We start from the raw sequence: 8979 nt of genomic DNA on the forward strand, positions 1-8979 counted from the left end.
TTGAAATATGTGATAATTCAGGGATAAACTCAGTACACAGATACCTTTATCTCCATGATAACTCGAGTAGGTGTTATAAAACTATGGGTCACAACACTACTAGGTATCACAGGAGACTCCAAAAAGTGTCACAAAGGAGTTGAAAAAATTCAACAAATATATGAATGTTTTGTTGTTGTTATTCAAAGAAAGTTGCTTCTACTTCTCAACCTGTCTGATTGTTCATTTACTTTCTTTTCTTTTTAATCTACCCAAAGCTTTACTTAATTTTAAATTTATTAATTAAAGGGAAGACTCACTAATCAACATTGTCTAGACATGCTGATTGATCATTTTAAAGCTATGGAACAACCTGAAGATCAACTGTATTACTGTGCTAGCATTTGGGGGGGGGGGAGTTATGCTGTCTTGGTTCTTAGCTACATGACAGATGTGGTCGTGAATGTTCACCTTCAAAAAAAAAGTCCCAGACTAAAGAAATTGGGACTTGAGAGATTCAAGGACTTAGTATGTTGAAGGAAATATGTAGTGATTTGTTATAGGTGAAATTGGAGTTGAAGTTTCTACTAAGCTACTCGAGTACTATATGCACTAATCATCCTTAATCTTGAACTGATAGACAAAACAGAAATCCATGAATTGAAAGCACATGCTGCCAACTGTTGGACTACTCTAATGGAATAGTGGGATTTGACTGTCACTTTTATAAAATACCCATGGATCCAAAGCTTGGAGTGTAACTTTTTTTGGCTGTAACAAGGGCACAAACCTCAGATTCACAGTCTAGCACACTAACCATTGGGCTACATCGTAGGTAGAAATGAAAGAGACTTAGTGTTGTATTGAAATAAGAGCAAACATTTTGTCAATAAAGAAATAAAAGAATGGCTGACTGTACCATTGAAACATTTTCAGTGTCAATAATATCACGACCTTAAAGTAGTACTGTATAAACGAGGTAAAGTAGAATCCAAAACAACTCTCTCGTGAAATAATTAATAACTTCTGTGATCAGAACCTAAGTCTAAACTTATAACATGGCCTTGACGGTTATTAGTAAAGTCTACATGAAAACTTAAAAACATTTAAAGCTGTTTGATAAAAATTATATATATATATATGCTAAAGGAGAGTGAGGTATGCAAGTGTAACCAGAAACCCAACCCACTCTTCTTACCATCATTAATGGGGGATGCTTTTCCTTGAAAGATAGAGAAATGTTTGTTGGTTAAATTGGGAGAAATGCTTGACCAATAATTTAGTTTAAACCTTCTGGAGTTTAAAGTATTTTAAGTGTCTGAATTGTCCGAGTAAGTTGACCTTTGACATTTAGTTTTTGCTTGCTTATCTTGGGGGGGGGGGGGGAAAAAAAAAGGGGCGAGGGACCCCCCTTCAAAGTTTTGCCATTACAGTCAAGCTCTCACTGTCAGATTTGATGGGTGTAATATTTGTAAGGTTAGTTTAAGCCTTACTGAAGCTATATGTACTCCATAATAGTAAATTTTGATTGACCCCGATCACACTGTGTCAGGGGATGTCGGCAAGACTGCGACGGTCTCTTTGATCAACTGAATGAGAATTACCATGTCCAATATCGAAGAAGTCGCCGTGGTAGCGACGTTTGTTTCAATATTTAGCTACAAGTTATGTATCTATAGACTTTAAGTAAAGCTGCTGACATACCTGGCGACGTTTATTGTAATTGAAAATTAAATGTAACAAGAAGTGTGAAATTGTGAAGTGATTAGAAACTTGTAAATTCATATAAATATGCTGAATGAATAAAGAAAGAATTGTGTCTCATTTTCCAAAGGGGGCGTACTTCCTTTTCCCCCTCCCCGGACGCCCATGTATGGAGTTTACGGATTATTTAGGCTGGTTTAAAAACACCTAAACTCTTCATGTTGTTCTGGTCTTCTCAGATGATTGATATCGCTTCGAGTATAAGATAACAGACTCACAATAACAGCGAATTCGCCCAGGACTATTGAGAGTGTTTGAAAAAAAGATAACCAATCAGCATTGAAACTACATGATGTCACAGTTGGTTCAACGCCGACTGACAACCCCTTTCTTATCATTGTGGACGGCGTTATTTCTTGACCTCTATTTCCTGACAGAATTTGGTCGGCTGTCACTTTCAGTCAACGTTATAATCAGCCACACAGTGATATTTCAACACTAACCCGCTCAACTCCGATTCTATGTACAGTACTGAAACACTTGCGGGCATACGAAACGCCACTTACTAGAGAACAAAGGGTGAAGTAACTGGAATAAGACAAAGGTAACAACTATCTAGATCACGACAGTACAGAGATTAAGTAACAAAATTTTCTATATCGTTGTAGAAGGTAGAAAACACATATCGCCATGTATTTGTGACATCAGAAGGTTTATGGTTGTACTGTTTTAAGTACATTTCATAACAAAAATAAATAATCAACTTTTATGTGCTAATAGTTTTCTTTCTTTTCTTTATTTATTTTTCTCACAGAACAGTATAATTTGCTTCATTAAACGGGAACGTCATTATTTCTCTTTCATTTAAGACGGTAGGCTTACAAAAGTTTTGTAAAAACTACTAAGACATTCCAAGTTCCTTAGATGTAATAAATCTAAATAATTATAACTTTACAAAACTGCCAAATATTCATATTTCATTTCGTATTAATAAAACGTAATTTTAACTATCGCTATTGTGATTATGAAATTCATCCACAAAATTTAATTGACGCTTCTTGTCTTCTATAAATCAGGATTCTTCTATAAAGTTGAAAATTTATATTGTAATAAATATTTCAATTGAATATATTGTAGCCGCGGTAACTGAAAATATTGCTTTCATTTATATGCCGCATTAGCACATTACTGAGTTTATTTATTTTATACAGTGTATATTTTACAGCTTTGTGATTTATGGCATAATTATTATTATTAATTTCGGGCATTTCGAAATAATAAGCAGAGGCCGCCACCAATCATGTTGTGTTGTGGAAAGTCATCACTGGCCTTTTATTTAATTTTTTTGTGTACGTTAATCTAAATTTGAGAATAATAATTTTTGGATTGGGCTCCTATGAAGACGATATAGTTTTGCCAAGTTTTAATGAAGTAAGATTAATAATATATTAAGAGTAAATCTTGGTCAGTAGGTTAAGAAACAAACTCTTCGTCACAGTAATAAATGTTACTGTTGCTCTAATGAATCAGACATTTTTTTTTACTATTTTGCTCAAGCTTTCAATCAAAGTATCACTACTATTACTAGCAAAAATATCGGGCAATTCTTCCAAAGTGATTCGAATTATATAGTTGTTTATGACATTAGTGTAACATGTATTGAACAACAGATCGTTAAGTTGAAAGTTAAAACAAATTGAAAGATTGGTTATGCAATACAGAAAAAGGAATATAATAACCTAGTAGAGTAATACAGTTAATAAACAGTTGTTGTTATCGTAATTTTGTGCTATGAATAGCTGTATTATTCTTTTTAAAAAAGTATATTCTATCATAAAGTTCTTGCAATTTGCAAAAACTAAGTGACTTGGTAGATCTAGAGAGGATAAAATATTTAGAGTTAAGTAGTAAAAGTATAATAATTTGGCATTTTTTATTATTTATCTTATTTTACATATACTGTAAGGTTTATTAGCATAATGTAAAGGCCTAACAAAATTCGCAATTTATCATTAGACAATTCTGCTGACTGTTTGAAAATTTTGGGTTGCCATCTTAATTTGTTGTTAAATTACCTAATAAATTTGTGTTTTTTAATGGAATGTAGCATGAAACTTATAATAATTGTTGTGTAGGAAATAAGTAATTTATAAGTGAATGTGATATTCCAACATAGCATATTTTTGAGGGTATAACAGTATTAACATATTGGATGTTGTTACTATGGAGATAGTCTGTTATATGTTGAGATAGTAACCAGACATACCATATGTGATGTAGTTTTGATATATGAATTTGGGAAGACCTTTTTGTATGAAAAGAAAGCGAGACTAATAAAGAAATAGGGAAAATTTTGTAGGATTACCAATAAACCAAAGGATGTAGGACTAAGATTTATTTATAGAAATTTCAAACTACTAATAAAATTGTTTTTGCTTCCTTGTATAACATTTTGGTGAGCATCACATTTTACTTGTGAACTCCATATTATTAGGATGATATTGAAAACTAGAAATTTGTTATTAGAAAATGACTACTGTAATAATGCTTGGTTTAAAATATTTGATCAAGAGTGATGCTTGGAATGTTTCAGAAGATATATAGGAGGCTTTATTCAGGTGTTTGAACATTTGAGAGTCGTATAAAAAATGCCAATTGAAGATAACTAGTGGGATGGAGAGAGAAAGTCAAGAGCTGAAAATTGACCATTTGTGAACAACTTTTGTTTCTTAATTGCAAACCTGCTTGCAGTCCCTTCCACGCATGCCTTAAAAATGTACTAAATGATGTTTTAAAAATAAAGAATCTTCTGAAGTATGGTAGCTATGTGATTAATCTGAACTAGAAACATTATCAAAACTTAAATGTTGTTAAAATTACAAATATCTATTAAAATCATTTTGGTGGACTTTGTTGTTGTTTTTCAGAGTTAGACTTGTGGAAGGATGTGTTGTTGTTTATTTGCTTAAATTCATTCCAATATCTGTTGGTTAAGTACAAGAACATGAAAGATTACATTTAGCTTGATTTAGTGAACTTTAATGGTTAAGATTTAGAGAGCAAAGGAGTAATCTTTCAGGTCTTCTGTCACCTTATATATGATTGATTTCTTATGTAAGGCTTACCTACAAGTCACTTATGATTCTGTGAATTCAAATTTGGAAAATTATCTCAACTTTATTTTAAGATATCAGTGTCATATTTTTGTTCTGCATTCTTTATGAATAGCACAGGTTTGTTTTAATGCAAAAATATTAGTTAGAAAATATATTTTGAAATAGTTTCTGATAATATGAGGAGCAAGATAAAAGAATGCTAGAGAAGACAAGCCTAAGCTTTATGTTACTGAAAACAAAACCTGTTAATGTGTATTTATCACAGATTTTAAAAGTAACTATGGCATTGAAATATGGTCAAATTGTTTCTCACATAGCTATTTGCTTTCTAAATAATATCTTAGCCATTCTGAATAAAATATTTTGGTTATTCAGTAGTATTAGTAGTTTTTGTTTAATAAGTTTATCACTAATTATTCTGATAATCAAGACAAAATAACTAGCCAAGATTATTCACTTATCGTCCTTGTAGCTGTATTTCAAGTTGTGTTTTTGAAAAGCTTTAGATGTAGGGAAAATTTTGAAATCATTATAAAGTTTTTTATTTTAGAATTAGTTGTCAAAAGCTTCACCATAGCTTCTTTTTCCTGACAAAGTACTAACAATAGAAGATGTTTTGTACCCTGAGATCAGACTAAATCCTGTTAAATACATCACTTTGCTGGATTGATTTGTGACTTATGAGTGGTGGATCAATAAGGTTGGGCATGCAGACGTGAATATTAGAGGTAGCAGTTTTATGCTTTGGTAGCCTAGATCTAGTCTCGTTATTTGGTAAAATTATTTCTCTTTTTGACGTATGAACTTTCTGAATTACTTACATTATAGTGTGATGCGTAAATGGTTTTGAATGTTTGTTGTTTAATAAATGTTATTGGGTACACTTAGTTTGGTTTTATGAATGAATTGATTTTGATGCTTTGATTGTTTAAGTGGAGGGTGTGGTTATGAAACAAAGACCTTTTCTTACCTACATTGTTCTCATGTTTTGTTACACATGACCAATATCTCATACTCAATGATAATCATTATCAAAATATATTATAATTGTAAAACAAGAATTACTATTACTCAGAGTTTTAAACTAGCTCCTAACTTATACATGCTTGTGCATATCAATTTTTCTGTTGAAAATCAGAAAATGTACTTGTATATTCAAACTTAATGATTTTATGAAGATGGATTTGTGTCTGTGTTTTTCCTTTCTCTCTTTTTTTTGTACTAATAAATATTCAATAACTTACAAGTACATGAAAGTAATGTTAAACTGAATATTGGTAATTTTTTGTAACTTTTGTATAAATATGTTTACATTTTTCTGCTTTAATTAAAGTAAATATTTCTTATCAATACCTTTAAACAAAGTAAGTAATAAAATGGCACTTGTGCATGGGTAAAATATTAAAACAAAAATACAGTTGTTCTATAATAAAATAAAGGTGAGTGGATCTTACAAGACAGGACAAAATTAAGTTCAGAACTCTCATTCTGCAATTGTATTGACTATGCCTATTTCTCCATAAAAAAATCAGCATGTTCATATCTAGTTATTAAGTCAATAACATTAAATGATAAAGCAGCCCTAATTTCAGCTAACTACGATTACAAGCTTGTTTTTACATTATAAGGAATGGCTACAAATGGTAATGATGACAAATTATTAATCATGATTATGTCTTTACTGAAATTGTTTACATTCTAACATCCAAATACAAATACCATGTAATTGTGTATACTACAAAAACACTCTGGGTAGCTTGTTCTTCAAATTAGTATGACAAATATCTTGTACTTTAAATTATTTGGTATACAGGCATGTGTGTGTGTGCGTGTTTTTTAGACAATGATTTTACTATATAAGCCATTTTTGATTACAATCTTTAAAGGCATAATATTAAAATTTTTTATATTGATGAAACAGATTGAGATTAGGCAGGAACTAAATATTAGAGAATCAATAGCAATTAAGAAAAAAATATATTATTTTGAGTAAAGATAGCAGTCCAGGTGTGGAACAAATGAAATCTGTTTTTTAAGCTCTTCAGGTAGGGTTTTGTTTGAAGTTGAGATGGAGCATAGGGTGTAATGTAATATTATGTAAGTTAGGGGATATATAGATGTAAAAGTCAGTACCTGATACTTGATTTTTAATACTTACTCCTGTAGTGTTTCTAGGGCTGTGTCCTGTTTTTAATCAAGCTAATTTATTGTGCAACTTAGAAAGTCAAGTAATTAATGTCTAGATTGAAGGAACTCTCCAAATCAAAAATGCATAAAGTGAAGATTTTGGTGGTCGTTGTTTTCTTTACTATTATAAAAATACACTCAACCATTGAGATATTAGCAACAATTAAACACTTCATGATTAAAAAAAATTTAAATCACAAAATATTCTGTGATTGATTTTACAGAACCAAGGTCAATAGTGAGTCCATGTCAGCACTTGATACCTCCAAATCAAAGTTGTCCCTCAATCTGGATGTTAATTACTTGACCTTCTATCTCCAAATCAAAGTTGTCCCTCAATCTGGATGTTAATTACTTGACCTTCTATCTCCAAATCAAAGTTGTCCTTCAATCTGGATGTTAATTACTTGACCTTGTACCTCCAAATCAAAATTGTCCCTCAATCTGGATGTTAATTACTTGACCTTGTGCCTCCAAATCAAAGTTGTCCCTCAATCTGAATGTTAATTACTTGACTTTCTATCTCCAAATCAAAGTTATCCCTCAATCTGGATGTTAATTACTTGACTTTCTACCCTCAAATCAAAGTTCTCCCTCAATCTGGATGTTAATTACTTGACCTTCTATCTCCAAATCAAAGTTCTCCCTCAATCTGGATGTTAATTACTTCACTTTGTACCTCCAAATCAAAGTTATCCCTCAATCTGGATGTTAATTACTTGACTTTCTACCCTCAATCTGGATGTTAATTACTTCACTTTGTACCTCCAATACAAAGTTATCCCTCAATCTGGATGTTAATTACTTGACTTTGTACCTCCAATTCGAAGTTATCCCTCAATCTGGATGTTAATTACTTGACTTTCTAGTTTTCTAGTTTGGTATTGGATATTTTATTTGGAAGACATTTTGTATATTACTGGTAAACCTGACTTGTTTTCTACTTTGGTATTGGGTATTTTATTTGGAAGACATTTTATATATTACTGGTAAACCTGACTTGTTACTGTAGATTTGAAGCATTTGTGAGAACTTATACAAACCTTAACTTACAGATAATGAGAACATATATTTGTCTTTGTAAACTTTAACTGGATCTAATTATTTTTTCAGTTTACTCAACCCAACTGAGATTTAAAGTGATCTTTCAAAAGTGAAATTAAGGTTTACAGAATAAAGAAGCAAAGCCTGAGTGAAAAAAAAACTTTGAAATACAATTGGGATTGTAAACATGGTAAGTTAGCAATCTAATAATACAAGTATTGTTTATAAGTTTTGTATTTTTCTCCATTGATTCGTTGCATACGTTGTTCTGTAACTTACAGAACTTTGTCTCTCCTTTAATTGTTGGATGTGAAAGCCTATTTTTGTCATGGTTTGGATGTCACAGTGCTGACCTTGCCTTGAATATCACAATAATGATCTTCCATGGTTTGGATGTCACAGTGCTGACCTTGCCTTGAATATCACAATAATGATCTTCCATGGTTTTGATGTCACAGTGCTGACTTTATCCTGGTTTAAATGTGACGGTCTAATCTTACCTTGGTTTAGTGACAGTGCTGACTTTACTCTGAATTAAATGTGACAGTCTGACCTTACCTTGGTTTAGTGACAGTGCTGACTTTACCCTGAATTAAATGTGACAGTCTAACATTACCCTGGTTTAGTGACAGTGCTGACTATACCCTGAATTAAATGTGACAGTCTTACTTTACCTTGGTTTAGTGACAGTGCTGACTTTACCCTGGATTAAATGTGACAGTCTAACCTTACCCTGGTTTAGTGAAAGTGCTGACTTTACCCTGAATTAAATGTGACAGTCTAACCTTACCTTGGTTTAGTGACAGTGCTGACTTTACCCTGAATTAAATGTGACAGTCTAACATTACCCTGGTTTAGTGAAAGTGCTGACTATACCCTATTTTAGATGTGACAGTCTAACATTACCCTGGTTTAGTGAAAGTGCTGACTATACCCTATTTTAGATGTG

General features: G+C 31.8%; 1 long non-coding RNA gene across 1 annotated transcript; it reads left to right on the plus strand.

Annotated features, from left to right (window-relative positions):
• The first annotated feature begins 2963 nt into the window (after positions 1–2963).
• LOC111084039 lies at positions 2964–8179 on the plus strand. Its single transcript, XR_002609369.1, has 2 exons — positions 2964–3114; positions 8100–8179. It is a non-coding gene; the product is annotated as an uncharacterized LOC111084039 (long non-coding RNA).
• The last annotated feature ends 800 nt before the right edge of the window (positions 8180–8979 follow it).

The sequence above is a fragment of the Limulus polyphemus genome, unplaced genomic scaffold (genome assembly GCF_000517525.1).
Source record: "Limulus polyphemus unplaced genomic scaffold, Limulus_polyphemus-2.1.2 Scaffold13004, whole genome shotgun sequence".
In the NCBI taxonomy this organism is placed as follows: domain Eukaryota; kingdom Metazoa; phylum Arthropoda; class Merostomata; order Xiphosura; family Limulidae; genus Limulus; species Limulus polyphemus.